At 37.5% G+C, this 17,741-nt stretch overlaps 1 protein-coding gene and 1 pseudogene across 2 annotated transcripts in view; one reads left to right on the forward strand and one right to left on the reverse strand.

Annotated features, from left to right (window-relative positions):
* The window catches only part of DDX10 (DEAD-box helicase 10), a 286,412-nt gene that overhangs the window by 168,675 nt on the left and 99,996 nt on the right, over nt 1-17,741 (reverse strand). The window lies entirely within an intron of this gene.
* On the forward strand, nt 2,029-4,474 carry LOC131408150 (small ribosomal subunit protein uS5-like; annotated as a pseudogene).

The following is a 17,741-nucleotide window of genomic DNA, read 5'->3' on the forward strand; positions in this document are numbered from 1 at the left end:
TGGATATATAGGATCAGAAAAATTACTATTTTCAAGAAATTCTTGTCGGAAAATTGATCAACAGATTCAATACAATCCCCATCAAAATTCTAGCAATCTTTTTCATAGTAATCAAAAGCTTATAAAATATATATGGAAATGCAAAGAAGCTAGAATACTTTGAAAAACTTTGAAAAAAGAACAAATGTTAGAGGACTTACAGTAACTGATTTCAAGACTGACTATAAAGCTACAGTAACCAAGAGAGTATAATATTGGCATAAGGATAGACAGATAATGAAGGGAACAGAAGACACACTCCAAAAATATACCCATATGAATACAGTCAACTGATTTTTCAAGAAAGGTACCAAGATAATTCAATGAGGAAAAGGTAGTCTTTTCAATAAATGTTGCTCAAACAGTGTGATATCCATATGCAAACAAATGAACTTTGAAACTCTCCACACACCATACACAAAAATTAATTCAAAATGGGTCATATGCCTAAATTAGAGAGCTAAAAATATAAAGCTTCTAGGAGAAAACATAAGAGAAAACTTTTGTGACCTTGTTTAGGCAAATGTTTTTGTTTTGTTTGCAGATGAAACACAAAAGACATGAACCACAAAATAAAAAATTGATAAACTGGACTTCCATCAAAATTAAGAACTTCGTACTTCAAAGGACACCACCAAGAAAGTGAAAAGACACCCACAGAATGAGAGGAAATATTTACAAACTATGCATCTGAAACTTATATCCCAAATACACAAGGAATCTTAAAACTGAGTATTAAAAATATAATCCAATTTTTTAAAAATGGCAGAGGATTTCAATAAACACTTCAGCAAAAGAAGATATACAAATGGCAAATAAAAACATGAAGGATGTCAGCACCATTAGTCCCTAGGGATACACAAATTAAAACAGCAATGAGACACCTTCACACCCATGAGAAGGGCTAAACACTTTTTTTTAAAGATGGCAATAACAAGAACTGGCAAAAACACAAGGCAACTGCAACTCTCATACATCGCTGGGAAAACCACTTTGGAAAACAGTTTAGCAGTTTAAAAAATTAAGCATACACTAGCACATAACCCAGCAATCCCATTCTACTACTAAATACTTTAGTATTTACTCAAGGGAAACGAAAACCGACATCCACAAAAAGATTTATACTTGAATATTCATAACAGATTTATTTATAATAGCCAAAAACTAGTACAGAAACAAGTCTTCCATTCTGGAAAAGGCAAAACTCATAATACATAGCAGATAAGCAGTTACCAGGAGCTGAGGCTAGTAACAGGACTGAATGCAAAGGTATACAAGAGAACTTTGATGAAAATATTCTATTTTGATTGTGGTAGTGTGAAAAGACCACCAATACTTGTCAATATTCATTGAATTGTATACTGAGCAGTACTGAATTTCACTTCATGTACCTTATACTTCATTAAAGCTAATTTTAAAAAGAAAAAATGTAGTCACTTTAAATACAGATCTTGTTTTTTCTTCATCATTTCCCAATTTAGGCAGGACTTGGCAGGGATAGCTCATCCCTGCTCCACGCAGATCAACTGGAACAGCTTGACTCGGGGCTGAAGGATCCACTTCTAAGATCACTCACTCAGCAGCAAGCCGGTGCTGGCTGTCAGCCGGGAGCTTAGGAAGAGCTGCAGGGAAGGTCTTGGTGGGCTCTCTCTCACAGCACGGTGGCTTCAGATCCAATATTGAGTGTCCCAAGAAGTACAGGCAGAAGCCCTATCACTTTTTATGACCTGGTCTAGGAGATCACATTAGTGTCTCTTCCACCATAGTCACAAGCCTGCCCAGATTCTAGTGGAGTGACATAGACCCTACCTCTTCACAGGAGGAGTACCAAAGTCACATTATAAAGCAGAGTGTGTGAGACGGAACATAAAAGACAATCTTTCACACTGGATTTTTATTCTGTAGATAAGGGGTAGTCATTAGGGCAATGCAAAAACAACATGACCCCATCTATATTTTAGGACAGTAACTCCAGAAACACTACTAGGAATGAACACAGAGACTGAAAAAGTGTGGGCGGAGGGACGAGGTGGAGGATCTATTCAGGTGGTATTTCAAGAGTCAAAAGCAAAAAAGACTCTCAAGTGGCACAGTCTGCGAGCAAGAGTGAAGAGAAAACAAGCTTGCTGGAGACACTACACAAATACAAGTGAAATGTCTTGGCAACCATTGCACCTGGGTAAACCTGGATCCTCTGGAAAATGGTGATGCCATTAAGCGACACAAAGTTTAGGAGGAACAATAATAAACTCTGTTTTGCCACACACTGGTGAAGACAGAATACATCTGAAAATAAAAAACAGGGAAGAGAGCCACAACAAAGAGCACATTTTATATAACCCATGAAGAAGAGACAATTCTGATTAATCAAGAATTGGCTACAATCCTGAGACAAGTCAACATAGAGCACTACTTTATATTTACCTGAAAGATTGATATTTATCTGCACACAAAATGCCTGAAAAGTGTGCTTTAATACTCCTGCTTCCTTCCTAGCCAAAACATTCTCTTTGTAGTTCACCGGTTAATAAAACTGCCTATCTGGAGATGTATCTCTAAGGTGAGGGGTAGGAACAATTTATACAGCTCTTTTTTAAGTGATAATAGTGATCACACATGAATTCAAAACATAGTGGGTTTTTGTTTTGTTATAACTTTAATATGCTATGGGCTATGGTACAGAGGAGCTGGGTTTTATATCCCCAGGGTAAATCTTACTTGGTGTAACTCTCTTCTCAGTGCCAGCAAGCTGCATGATAAAATCATCCGGGAACTTTTAAAAGACCAATGCCTGGACTCCCTCCCTCCCCCCACTGATTCTCATTTAATTGGTCTGGAGTTATAGTGTCTTTTAATCATTAGGGGACAAGTCTGAGGACAAAAGTCAACTCAATAGGAACTAAGGTTGTCAAAGCAGAAAGATGGATAGACCCTTGATCTTGACAACACTGTTGAATTAACTGACACTAGAACTCTTGCACGCAGGTTTCTCATTACATAAATTAACAAATTTTCCTGATTCTCTAAGTCACTTCCGGTTGCATTTTTTGTTACTTACAATGAAAAGTATGCTATATATTACACCTGGCAACACAATTTTCAGGATAAAAGTTTGACTTTATAAACAAGCAGCAGAACTTCAGCCATTCTGCTGACAGAGGACAAGCCAATTTTACAGGAGCCAGCGAAGAATGATGTCTTTTCACTGTACATGAAAAGATCTTTTCCTGCAGCTTATAAAATATATATAATTTCGAACATTTGAACAGATAGGTATGTCTCTGCTCAACTGCCTCTCCAAATAACTAGAGGTTCTTCTCTGAAATGGAATGATACAGTAGTATATAAGACAATATCATCTCACACATATATTTTCACAAGTGTTCTAAGAGCTATCTCCCAGATATACCTATAATATTAGTCTGAAATAAAGACATTCTCAAAAACTACAATAAAACAATATACAGATGACATTTCCCTCTTTGTTCTGCTAATTCAAATTACCTAAACACACCAAAAGCCACTGCCACCAATCCTGTGCTGTTGGTGGATACTCAACTTTGGCTCTGATTTAAGGTACAACAAGAGGAGGAAGCACCTGATTTAAAGAATTCTGCGTTTTTTTCTGAGAAAGCACATAACAGCAGATGACGCCGGTGCTGCGGGATGGCCAGGTAGCCCCAGGGGTCCTGAAATAGGAGGCCAAGGTGGCTTCTGAAGAGGCAAGGCTGAGAACAAGGAGTGGATCCCCCACCACTAAGCTGAGCCGCCTGATCAAGGACATGAAGATCAAGTCCCTGCTGAAGGAGATCTCTCTTCTCCCTGCCCAACAAGCAATCTGGGATCACGGACTTTTTCCTAAGGGTGTCCCTCAAGAAAGATTTTGAAGATTATACTCATGCAAAAGCAGACCCATGCTGGCCAGTGGACTGGGTTCAAGGCATTTGTCGTTATGGGAGATTACAACAGACATGTCGGTGTGGGTCTTAAGTGCTCCAAGGAGGTGGCCAATACCACTTGCAGGGCCATCATCCTGGCCAAGCTCTCCATCATTCCAGTGTGGTGAGGCTACTGGGGAAACAAGATCAGCAAGCCCTACACCATCCCTTGTGACCGGCAGCTCTGTGCTGGCGCATCTCATCCTCACCCCCAGGAGTACTAGCATTGTCTAGGCCTCTGTGCCCAAGAAGCTCCTGCTGATAGCCAGTAAAGAGGACAGCCACACTTCAGCCAGGGGCTGCAATGCCATCCTGGTCAACTTCACCAAGGCCACCTTTGATGCCATCTCCAAGACCTAGAGCTGTCTCACCCCCAATCTCTGCAAAGAGACCATGTTCACCAACTCTCCCTATCAGGAATTCACTGACCATCTCATAAAGACCCATATCAGAGTCTCTGTGCAGAGACCCAGGCTCCAGCTGTAGTCACCACATAGTTCTGCTATGAGAAAAAGTAAAGCGAATGAATCCTGTTAAAAAAATTAAGGATTCTGCTCCAAAATTCACTTCTAGGTCAATTATCTAGACCTTTCTTCATTTTGTTCTCAAAGGAATGTGGACAGCTTGTCACTTTCAAGGCTCACCTCTCTCCTATACCCTGGATTTGATCCTTCCTACTCCTCCTGAACCTGCAGCATTTCCCTGTCCCTACTGTCTTCAATGAGGTTCAGGAGATCCTTCCCTTAGGCCTTTAAATATGTTCACATCTCCCAGTTCTTACATCCAGTATAAGACTCTACCATATATTCCTTTCCCTGCCAGCTACAGCCCCCACTCCCACCCCCTGCCTTCTAGAGCCAACCTTCTTGAATTGTGGCCCACTCATCTCTTCATTTATCAACCCACTTCAATATGGCTTCCACCTTCACTACTTGATTAAAATTGCTCTGGAAAAGGTCACTAATTATTGCCTCATTGCTAAAATTAATGATCCCTTTTAAGACTGTGTATTTCTTTGATTATTTTTAAGCTTCCATTAAAGCCAGACCATGTGTTAGGCACTAGATGTCCAAGGTTGATTAAAACAGTCCGTATCTTAAAAAGCTCACAGTCTAATGGAAGAAACTGTCACAGAGACAATTCCAATACTGTGGTAAATAAGTTCCGTGACAGAAGCCTATACGTTATAGAGGGAAATCATAAGGAATGGGAGCTAGGAAATGGTTTCAAAGAAATGATGAATAGTCTCAGTTTTAAAGGTTTAACAGGAACTCAATGTTGTAGACACTGAAAAGAGATATTCCAGACAGAGCATATGTGTGAAGAATAGAGAAATGACCTAAACTCAGGCTTCACTGAGCAGGAAGGAGGGGATGGATCTAGCAGAAATTAATTAACCAGTCAGACCGAATTCGATACCACTGACTACTCTTCCTTTCTTGATACTCTCTCGCTGGCTTTCCTCCTACTCCTCTCTTTTGTTGGATTCTTTTCTATTCCCAAGGGTCTGCCCCCACCCTATTCACACTCTGAATACTGTCAGGAAGATCTGATCCAAGCCTACTACTGGCTGGTAGACATTGCAAATCAGGTTACTATAAAAAGTTTTCATTTATAACTTTAATGATGGTACTGATGAGCAAAAGAATCTTCAGTTCTCTCCATCAGACTAGCCAAATTAATTGCTTTCATAAAAGTAATGTAAGAACATATTAAAAAATAGCAGTTATGAGGATAATATGGTGCATGAAGAGTAGTCTAAGGTACACTACAGCAGATTAATAAAATGTATTGAACAAAAACAAGCAGAAAGTGATCCTGGAGAAATGAAATTGCAGAATCTAAAGTGATTTAGAAATAGTGTAACTAGAATTTAATTGCAGATGAGAAAAACTGATCATATACATTTTAGCCACATCCAGAAAGTGTTCAAAAATGATTGCAGAATGAATTCATCGGAGAAAAATTCTAGGTTTGTGCTTTCTCTGAAGAATGTGGGTGGGTCCTCTACATCCAAATTCAAATCTGAAAGTCTTCTGCAGAATTACCTGTAAGAATCACAATTCCTAAGCAGAAACCTAAGAAAAAAGATGGTTTCTAAGCTAACCAAGGCCCATATCTATACCATACACAATCTGATGTACCGGCCGGAGTCATCGCCTGAGCTTGTGAGAAATTAATTGGAAGAGCTGATGTGTTATATTTGTACTCTAAGGCTGACACCTTTTAAACAAATGAACTCCATGTTCTGCATTAGCTGAATTTGCCAGTGGCTTTCTCAAAGAGAAAATGCACCTTTATGGAGGTCAAAGAGGAATGTGTGAGAATAATCTCTTCTGATGGCTGTGCTCCTAACTCCCAATGGCCCAAGGAAACAAAGTCCTTACAATACTATAGAAACAGCTTTCAAAAACTCTTAAATAGATATTAAAAACAGAGCAATTCAGTTGTCCTATGCAAACGCTCTTGCTAATTTTATTTCTACCAGGAATTAAAAAAATGTCTGCAAATTGTTCATCCAAGAAAGGAAACAAACAATGGGGGGAGCTGATTCTTTGGTTTGCAACTTGAACTATACTTTTAGAACCTCTGATAACTGCAGCTCATTCTTTGCTTCCCTTTTAAAGGAAAGCCATTTCAACTATAAATTGATAGAACCATTTTGGAAAGTAAAACAAAAACCATCTTTCTTCTTTTATCTTCTGGGAGTAAGAAGAAAGAAGAAAAGGGGTCAATAGAAATGGAGCTAATCTCTTCATGCAACTCAATATTATAAAAACCATTTGGTACATATCACAAACAATAATGTTACGAAACTGTAAAGTTTTTTCATTCAATCCAATTCTACTAAATGAGCTTGTTTCTAAGTGGATCAGCTGTCACTACATTGTAAACTGCATTTAAAATTATTTTCTCCTCTTGAGAATTTCATTTAATAGGCCTATGTAAATTAAGTACCTTTATTTACTGCCCCATCCAAAAAAAAAGAGAGCAAGTTGTCTACAACAAACACTTTGCAACAATATAACCCAGGCATCTACATTAATAAAATGCTTGAGTAGAATACTAAGAATATGTTATTGCAATGCCTTGTAATAAAATAGCAACCCTTGGGACTCAGAGAGAAGCATATTTACAGTGGATGTGGTAAACTAGTAAAATTACAAATCCAATTAGCACTTGATGAAGACCTCCAATACAAAGCTTTTTGGAACGCTTGATTATTCAAATGGCAATTACACTGGAAACAAACCAGATAATACAGTTTGCTGGCCTAAACAAATAGACTAGACATAAACCGAAGCACAGAGGGGGAAAAAAGGTACCTAGAAACCACCCCTCTAAGTCATCTCAGAAGGATTTCCTTTTGATGCACAAACTCAGGAGAACAGGACAATTATCTTTTGGAGACCTGATTCAGCATCAAATATGTATATGGTAGTATTATAAAGTCTATTCTTTCATATTTAACTTCAGGTACCCCGCACTGTGCTCTGCTATCTGTAATTGTCCCTCTTTGTGTCATTAGTTACACAGAAGTCCTATTAAAAAAAAGCAATCCCAACTGTAAATTGGCATTTTACTTTTGGAAAGGAAGATGGCAAAACACATCAATAGCTATCGTAAATCTTCATCTCCTCATCTACCATTAAAGTGTCCACTCTATTCCCAGTGCTTTCTATAAACCATATAATTTAATCTTCAAACAACCATAAAGGATCGATTTTCTTAGCTTTTCACATAGATAAAAATGAGGCTCAAACATGTTAACTTGCCACAGTCTCACAGCTAGTTAAGTAGCATATCAGAATGTGAACTCATATCACATCTCCCCTCAGAGACTTGGTTACTTCCTCTAACCTCTTTAACCCAAGAATTCTACTCCAAAATTTATCCTAAGTAAATAAATCAACAGAACCAAAACACAGACTCATAAAGATAACACAGACTCATAAAGATATCTCTGTAGCTTTTTTATAGCATAAATAAGAAACAACCAAATAGCTAACATTTAGAGAATGGTACTCCAACACAATGAAATATTGTACAACTAATATGAAGACTACATAAATAATTTTTAAGTGAAAAAGGAACCCTCAAATTGATATGGAGTTCTACCTCCAGTAATGGCAAAATAGTTCGTACAACACTCCCACAGATGGCAATTATAAACTCCACTCAAAACATGTTAAACGACTCTCTGAAGGCACTAGAGGGCAACCAAAATCAGGCAGAAACTGAAGGGGATTATCAAGAAAGAAAGAAATCATGCTGGGTGAAATTCCCATAGTATTAATTTTCTATTGCTGCATAACAAATTACCACAAACCTAAGCCATTTAAAACAGCACTCATTTAATAGCTCACAATTCTGTGAGTTAGAAATCTAGCCAGCACGGCTAAGTTCTCTGCTCACAGTTATCACAAAGCTGAAATCAAGATGTCAGCTGGGCCAAGTTCTTGCCTGGAACATCTGGAGAAAAGTCTGCTTCTAAGCTCACATAGTTTGTCAGCAGAATTTAGCTCCTTGTGGTTGTAGGACTGAAGGCCCTGTTTCCTTGCTGGCTATCAGCCAAGAATTTCTCTCAATTCCTTAAGACCACCTTCTCATGTGGCCCCCTCCATCTTTAAGCCAGCAATGGCATGTCAAATCCTCCTTGTGCTTTGAATTTCTGAGTTCCTCTTCCGCCACCATCCAGAGAAAACTCTGCTTTTAAAGGATCCCATGTGAATAGTTAGACCTCCCAAGATAATCCCCCTATCTTAAGGTCAACTGTGTCATAAAACATAGCATAATCACAGGGATGATGTCTCACCATATTCACAGATGCCAGCATTAGGGTATGAAATCTTTTTTTTTTTTAATGATTTTATTTATTTGTTTTATTTCCCCCCAAAGCCCCAGTAGATAGTTGTATGTGACAGCTGCACATCCTTCTAGTTGTTGTATGTGGGACGCGGCCTCAGCATCGCCAGAGAAGCGGTGCGTCAGTGCGCGCCCGGGATCCGAACCCGGGCCACCAGCAGCGGAGCGTGCGCACTTAACCGCTAAGCCACGGGCCGGCCCTAGGGTATGAAATCTTAAGGGGCCATTTTTAGCATTCTCCTTACCAAAACCACTTATATAGTTTTCCCCTGAGGAGATTCCTAGTTTACCCAATATGGACTTATAGCACTAAAGCAGAAAGCCACTGTCTATTAGACTGAGGAGTCAAGAACATGTAGCTCAGACCCAGAAAATCTAGAAATTAAGAAGAGAAATCCAAAAATAGAGAGAGCCACAGAGAGGATAGCTCAAATACCTGTGTATAATTCTTCTCAAATCCTTGGCTGACAGCTGAAATGCATATGTAAGCGACAAAACTGAAGAAGAAACAACAGCTGGAAGACAGAGCTGAGTAGAGATCTCAGCTGCTGCTCAAAGAAAGAGACAAAATTTGGAGTATGAGTTTCACCAAACCGGTATAAACCTTGGACTTTCCACTGAAACCATAGAGAGGACCCAGGACTAAGGAATTTCTCCTTAAACTAAGGATGAAACCAAAATAGAACTTCCTTAATAAGGCCAAATATGAAGATTCCACAATTTCAAGGGGATCTGTCAAAAACTTAACCTCCTGATAGAACAAAGCACTCTTCAGAAGAAGACGACAAAATTCAGAGTCTCTACAACAGTGTCTAGAATGTATGATATACAATAAAAAATTATTACACATGAAGAAAATAGGAAAACGTGGCTGATAGTCAAGAGAAAAACCCATCAATAGATAAAAATCCACAAATGATCCAGATATTGGAATAGACAAGGATTTTCTATAACAAATATATAAAAGAGCCTACAAGAAAAGATGGACTTACTGTGTAAAAGGATGGTTATTTCAATAGAGATTGAAACAGTGGAAAAAAATAATCAAATGAAAAATCAGAAATCTCAGATTTCAAAAACCAAATGCCCTAAATAAAAAATTTATCAGATAGAACTGACGGGAAATTAGACACGATAGCAAAAAGAATCAGTGACTCTGAAAACAGGTAAACTGAAATTACCCAGATTATCCCAAAACAACTTAGATTAAATAGACAAATACCCAGAAAACAAAACCAATTAAAACTAACATAAGGGGCCAGCCCCGTGGCTTACTGGTTAAGTGTGCGCACTCCACTACTGGCGGCCCGGGTTCGAATCCCGGGCGTGCACTGACGCACCGCTTCTCCAGCCATGCTGAGGCCACGTCCCACGTACAGCAACTAGAAGGATGTGCATCTATGACATACAACTATCTACTGGGGCTTTGGGGGGAAAAAAAGGAGGAGGATTGGCAATAGATGTTAGCTCAGAGCTGGTCTTTCTCAGCAAAAAGAGGAGGATTAGCATGGATGTTAGCTCAGGGCTGATCTTCCTCACAAAATAAATAAATAAATAAATAAATAAAACTGTTGTTTTTTTTTTTTTAAAACTAACACAAGAAGAAAAAATCTGAATATCCCTGTATCTACTAAAGAAATTAAATTCATAATTTAAAATTTTCCCACAAAAGTTCTCCAGGCACCACTGGTTTCACTGATGAATTTTGTCAATCACTTTAAGGGTAAAACAATAACCTTAAAAATATCAAACTTCTCTCGTGAGGCAAGCATAACCCTGACACCAACATCTGCTAACGACATTATAGAAGAAAATTACAGATCAATATCACTTATAAACACAGATGCAAAAATTCTTAATATTGGCAAATTGAACCAAGCAATATATAAAAAGGATAATACAGAAAGACCAATTTGCGTCTAGCCCAAGAATGCAAACCCATTAATGTAATTCAGCATATTAACCAAATAAGGGACAAAAACTGTATATCATCTTAAAGGACGTATAAAAAGCACTTGACTAAATTATGCCCATTCATAACTTAAAAAAGAAAAGGACTCAAAACTAGAAACAGAAGAGAACTGTCTTGATTTGATCAAAGACATCTAGCTAATGAGATAACCAGATAGATAACTAGCTAAGCTAGTATGGCGCCCCTCCCACTCAATGTGGATCTTGTCTCCTTGCACCTGAACTCTCACCTGGAAGTGCGAGGTGCCAAGATTAACCCATGGAATGCAGCAAAGGCTCCCAAAGAAAAGGGATACCTGCAGCTGCCCTGAATCCAAGTAGGGCAATCAGTCTTTCTTCCTCATCCAAATGCCTAGGTGAACCTAAGACAAACCTTGGGTAGGCAAAACGGAATAAAAACTCTACACTCTACATCATACTTAACAGTGAAAAATTAAATGCATTTTCCCAAAGAACAGGGAAAAGGCAAGAATGTCCACTCTCACCACTTCTATCCAACACTATATTAGATGTCCCAGCCATTGCCGTAGGCAAGAAAAATGACTAAACACATATGGATTGAAAAGGGAAAATTAAAACTGTCTTTACTCTCAGATGACAGGATTGTTTATGCAGAAAATCCTAAAGAATGTACCAAAAAAGAAACCCTAATAGAACTAACAAGTAAATTTATCAGTGTTGCAGGATACAAAATCAAAATACAAACATCAATTGTATTCTAAGTTTGTTGTACCAGCAACAATTTAAAAATAATTTTTTCCAATTACCAGTTACTATCAAAAACCATAAAATACTTAAAAAGAAATTTACAATAGGCAAAGCACAGAGGATTTTTAGGGCAGTGAAAATACTCTATGTGATACTATAATGGTGGATAAATGTCACTATACATTTGTCCAATACCACAGAACGTACAATACCAAAACTACACCCTAATGTAAAGTATGGACTTTTAGGCAATTATGATGTGTCAGTGTAGGTATCAATTTTAACAAATGTATCATTCTGGAGGAGTCTATGCATGTGGGGGGGACAGGGGATATATGGGAAGTCTCTCTATACCTTCCTTTCAATTTTGTTGTGAACCTAAAACTACTCTAAAAAAATAAAGTCTCAAATCATAAAATACTTAAAAAGAAACACAAAACTCTGTAAGGTCTGTAACAGAAAACTATACAACAATGCTGTCCGAAATTAAAGCTCTAAAGAGACAAATGGAGAGACATTCCGTGTTCATGACCTGCAAGACTCAATACTGTTAATATTGACTTAATATGTCAATTGCCCTCAAACTGATCAATGCCATCACCATTAAAATACCAACATTTTTTGTAAAAACTGACAAGCATACTCTAAAATTTATATGGAAATTCAATTGTCTTAGAATAGGCAAAACAATATTGAAGAAGAATAAAGTTAAAGGGCTTACATTACCTATTTCCATGACTTACTACAAAACTATAGTAATTAAAGGCAGTGTGATATTGGCAACAAGAACAGATACAGATATAAGAGAGAAGAATAGAAAGTCCAAAAACAGACCCACAAAATAGATCAATTGAGTTTAGGCAGAAAAAGTAATTTAATTGGGGAAAGGATAGCCTTTTAAACAAATAGTCTGTAAGAACCAAAAATTCCCGTGGAAATAAATACATCTTGATCCCTACCTCACACCATATATTTAAAAATCCATTCCTATAGAATATAAAACCTAAAACTACAAAGCTTCTAGATGATAACCAAGAGGAGTATCTTAATGATATCTTGGTATAAGCAAAGCCTTCAGAGGGCAGAAAAAGCACTAGCAAAAGAAGAAATAAAGGGGCCAGCCCAGTGTCCTAGTGGTTAAGTTCGCGTGCTCTGCTTTGGCAGCCCAGGGTTCACAGGTTCGCATCCCAGGCGCAGACCTACACAGTGCTTATCAAGCCATGCCGTGGCAGGTGTCCCATATATAAAGTAGAGGAAGATGGGCACAGATGTTAGCCCAGGGCCAATCTTCCTCAGCAAAAAGAGGAGGGTTGGCAGCAGATGGTAGCTCAGGGTTAAACTTGCTCACCAAAAAAAAAAAAGAAGAAAGAAAAGTGATAAACTAGATTGCAAAGTTTAAAATTTCTGGAATTCAAAAGATACCACAAAGAAAATGAAAAGCAAGCTACAGACTGAGAGAAAATACATGCAAGAGATATAACTCAAAAGGGATTTAACAAGATTATATAAACAATCCAGTTTTCCCATTGGGCAAAAGACTTGAACATAAACTGAAAAGATATAGGACACTTAGGTTGTTCCCATATCCTAGCTATTGTAAATAATGCTGCAATGAACATGGGGGTGCAGATATCTCTTCGATGTAGAGATTTAATTTCCTTTAGATTCATACTCACACATAGGATTGCTGGATTATATGGTTGTTCTAATTTTAATTTTTTGAGGGACCTCCACATTGTTTTCCATAGTGGTAGGACCAGTTTACATTCCCACCAACAGCTCACAAGGGTTCCCTTTTCTCCATACCCTCACCAGCATTTGTTATCTCTTGTCTTTTTGATAAGTCATTCTAACAGGTGTAAAGTGATATCTCTTTGTGGTTTTAATTTGCATTTCCCTGATAATTAGTGATATGGAGCACCTTTTCATGTACCTGTTGGCCATTTGCATGTTGTCTTTGAAAAAACATGTCTATTCAAGTCCTATGCCCATTTTTTCAATCACATTGTTTTGGTTTTATGCTATTTACTTGTATGAGTTCCTTGAATATTTTGGATGTTAACCCCTTTTCAGATATATGATTTGCAAATATTTTCTCCCATTTCATAGGCTGCCTTTATATTTTGTTGTCGGCTTTGTTTTTGTGGGAGTTTGTTTGCTTTCTACTCCGCAGAAGCTTTTCTGTTTGATATAATTCCACCTGTGTATTTTTTGCTTTTTTTTGCCTGTATTGTCATATCCAAAAAATCATTGCCAAGACCCATGTCAAGGAGCTTTTCTTCTATGTTTTCTTCTAGGAGTTGAATGGTTTCAAGTCTTAAACTTAAATCCTTAATCCATTTTGAGTTAATATTTGTGAGTGATCTAAGTGAGGGGATATCCAGTTTTGCACGTGGATATCCAGTTTTCCCAGCATTATTTATTGAAGAGACTATCCTTTCCCTAGTGAGTATTTTTGGCTCCACTGTCAAATATTACTTAACTGTATATGCATGGGTTTACTTCTGGGCTCTCAGTTCTGTTCCACTGGCCCATGTATCTGTTTTTCTGCCAGCACCACCAAACTGCTTTGATTACCACAGCTTTGTAATATAGTTTGAAATCAGGAGATAAAGGTACAATGGAATATTATTCAGCCATAAAAAAGGAAATCCTGCCATTTGTGACAACATGGATGAAACTTGAGGGTATAATGCTAAGTGAAATAAGTCAGAAAGCCAAAAACTGTATGATCTTATTTATAAATGGAATCTAAAGTTGAACTCACACAAATAGTAGATTGCTAGTTGCCAGGGCGGGGCTGGGGGGAAGACAGGTAATGGTGGTCAAAGGATACAAGCTTCCAGTTCTAAGATGAGTAGGTTCTGGGATCTAATATACAGCATGGTGATTATAGTTAACAATAATGTATTGTATACTTGCAAGTTGCTAAGAGGGTAGATCTTAAATGTTCTCACCAAGGAAAAAAGGTAACTATGTGAGATAAATGTGTTCACTAACCTTATTGTGGTAATCATTTAACAATATATACATATATCAAATCATCACACTGCACACCTTTAACTTACACAATATTATGTCAGTGATCTCAAAGCTGGAAAAAGAAAGATAAAGGAATGGTCAAAAAGCACATGAACAAATGCTCAACACATCACTAGTTATAAAGGAAATGCAAATTAAAACCATAAATAGGATACCACTAGAATGGTTAAAATTAAGACTAATAATATAAAATTTTATAGAGTAGGTGGAAAAAATAGAAACTGTCATATATTGCTGATATACAATAATACAACTACTTGGGAACATTGTTTGGCAGTTTTATTTAAAGCAGAAATTCTCGACATCAGCATTATAGATACCATGGACCAAATAATTCTTTGCATGCAGAGCTATGTTTCCAGACATTGCGAAACGTCCCCCGGGGTGGCAAAATCACCTACAGTTGAGAACCACTGCTTTCAAGTTAAACATACATCTATCCAGCAATTCCATTCCTAGGTATTTACCCAACAGACACAAATATAAATGTCCTTAAAAGATTTGTACATGACTGATTGCAACAATTTTATTCATATAGCCAAAAAGTAGAAATAAACCAAATGCCCATCAATAAGTGAACAGATAAACAAATTGTAGCATATTCACACAATGGAACACAACTCAGCACTGAAAATGAAGTAACTACTCATATGTCCAACAACACGAATGGATTTTTTTGAAATATTACACTGAGCAAAAGAAAACAGATATGAAAGAACAGTGAGCAGGACAAAGCTAAGCTAGGTGAATAAAATAGTAGCTGTGTTAGACAAGGGCAGGGGGCAGGAAAGGGCATAAGGGAACTTGCTTAAAATCTGTGCCTGTATTGCATGTAAATTATACCTCAAAATATAAAAATTTGTTATTTCACTAAAACTACAAGTATGCAGATTTATGCCAAAGTGACAAAAACAAAAATAGAGCATATGAGTAATTTTGAAATCATGTCAATTTTTTTGATGTCACAGTTATACATTTATATTTTAAATAGTATTTGGGCAGAGAAATCAAAAAAAGTTGATCTATTCCTTGGAACAGCCTGCTACACGAGCAAACCAAGATTGTCAGGCATTGCTTTGAGATGTTGAACTTAACTGGACAGGTGCTAGAGTTTCCACAACTCAACCCAGATATCAAGGCTTAGCAAACATTTTTCCTTTTTACTCTTTTCAGTTAACTGGTCGTCAATTCCTGAATTAAACAGATATCCCACTCATTCATTTGCTGATACATTCACTCAACTGTCAAATGAACTGTGTGCTTCCTTGTGAAGGTCCAAGTCTTCACAGCATTCATCTGCCAGTGTAACGTGACACATTTAAAAATCAGTATGCATAGCAAAACCAATTTAAGATTATTAACATTTTTCATTACCATTTAATTTCCCATGACAACTCACCCTCATATTCACAATGTTTCCTTCATTTCACTAATCAGCTAAAAGACAGCTTTCACATTTATTTCAGTTCTTTCAGAATTAGATGTGTTTGGCAATAACAACCATTTAAATGAGCCAATAACCAATTCTGAATAGGTTTTGAAGACATTTCACTGTGCTCTATGTCATTCATAAAGCTACTTGGTATTGAGTTTTTTCACTAAAAGCAAGCATGTAAGAAAAGTTGTAACAAATTACCAAGGGTCAATAGCTGCCAGATATCCATAATTATATAGACTGATGTGTCTTCTGGCTCTAGCAAGTTAGACACCAATCAGAGGAGGTAGTAATCTCTCAACAGTGAGCAGTGTGTTGATTTTCACTGGAAAGGAGCTGGATCCAAACCCAAATCCTTCCTCAAAACATATCAGGAACAGTATGAAACAGCATATTTAATGTGCCTATGTTTTTCTGTAACACAAATTATAAAAAGTAAAGCTCAAAAATCTTTTTGGCTGAAGGAAACAGAACACAGTGTAAGAAAGACTATAACTATAGGGCATGAGTTTGCAGGGGGAAAGAATGTGAACAATGTTTTCTAACATAACCAGGTACAAGTTCCAGGAATTGAAGAAAAAGTTAATGCCCCCGGGGATAATTCAAGACTTGGCAGTAAATCAAGCAGAGATTTCCAGTTAAAGACAATGGAATGAGCTTCTCTGCTCCCTCCAGAAAGGAATACATTAAAATGCATATAAAAACCCCCAAAGGCCAAGAGAAAGAGAAGACAACAGCAGACAGCAGATAGTAACAAAATTTTAAGTTAAGTAGATAAACGATGGTAAAGAACTTGGCAGTGTGAGGACAAATGCAACCTAAGTGCCTGCACAGGGCAATGCCCCCAATATGCCAGCCTAGCCCCACTGCCAACAACAGTGACCCTCACCTCACCAACTGCATTAAACTAAGGCAAATCCACTCCAACACTGTATACCAAATTACAGCACCAATTTAGTTACCCCACATTTCCTACTAGATACAAATAAGACAACACTCTGACTTCTCTTTCTGGTCGTGAACTAGTTCCAAGCCAATGGAACATAACTAATATTATTAAGGACTTATACAGACTTGCCTTAATTGCTTACACAGTAATAGTTTGGTAATAGTTTGTTTTTGATGTTGTGGTTTTTTGTGACAACACCTGTACTCCATTCACCCACCAAGCAATTTTATTTGTGCTGCCTTGCAGCATGGTACATTCCCCAGGCCAGCATTCTTTCTTGGTCTCTGGGGACCAGTACTTTCTTTCTTGTGTAATTTAAGCAAGATATCTTCTTTTATGTTTCTCTGGGCCCAACACTCATACTCCCAACTAGTAGTTTCAAGGTTGGGTCTCCCTTCTCAGCATTAGAGCACATTCCAAAACAACTAAACGAGAATATGTTATGAGTTTTTTAAACACTAGTTAGTTTAAAATTCTTTTTTATAGGCAACTCTAATACATAAATGAATTACTTTCACCATATTTTATCCTCCTCAGTTTGCCTGTAAATAAACTAATGTCAAATCTTTAATATCTATGGAAATCAGTATTTGTAATTCTGCAATGACAGAACCAGATTCCAGGAAAAGGGTGAAAAACAACTAGATAACTAAGTGAAAGTGGCATCTGAGGGTGTGTATATGAGCACACATGCGCATAGGTTAGGAAGCGTGGTGGAGAGACAAAAAGCTCAGAGATCTCCTAGACTTAATTTGGTGGAAGAATAGAACCATAAATAAAAAAAATTTTTATG

Source organism: Diceros bicornis, chromosome 7, assembly GCF_020826845.1.
Source record: "Diceros bicornis minor isolate mBicDic1 chromosome 7, mDicBic1.mat.cur, whole genome shotgun sequence".
Lineage (NCBI taxonomy): Eukaryota > Metazoa > Chordata > Mammalia > Perissodactyla > Rhinocerotidae > Diceros > Diceros bicornis.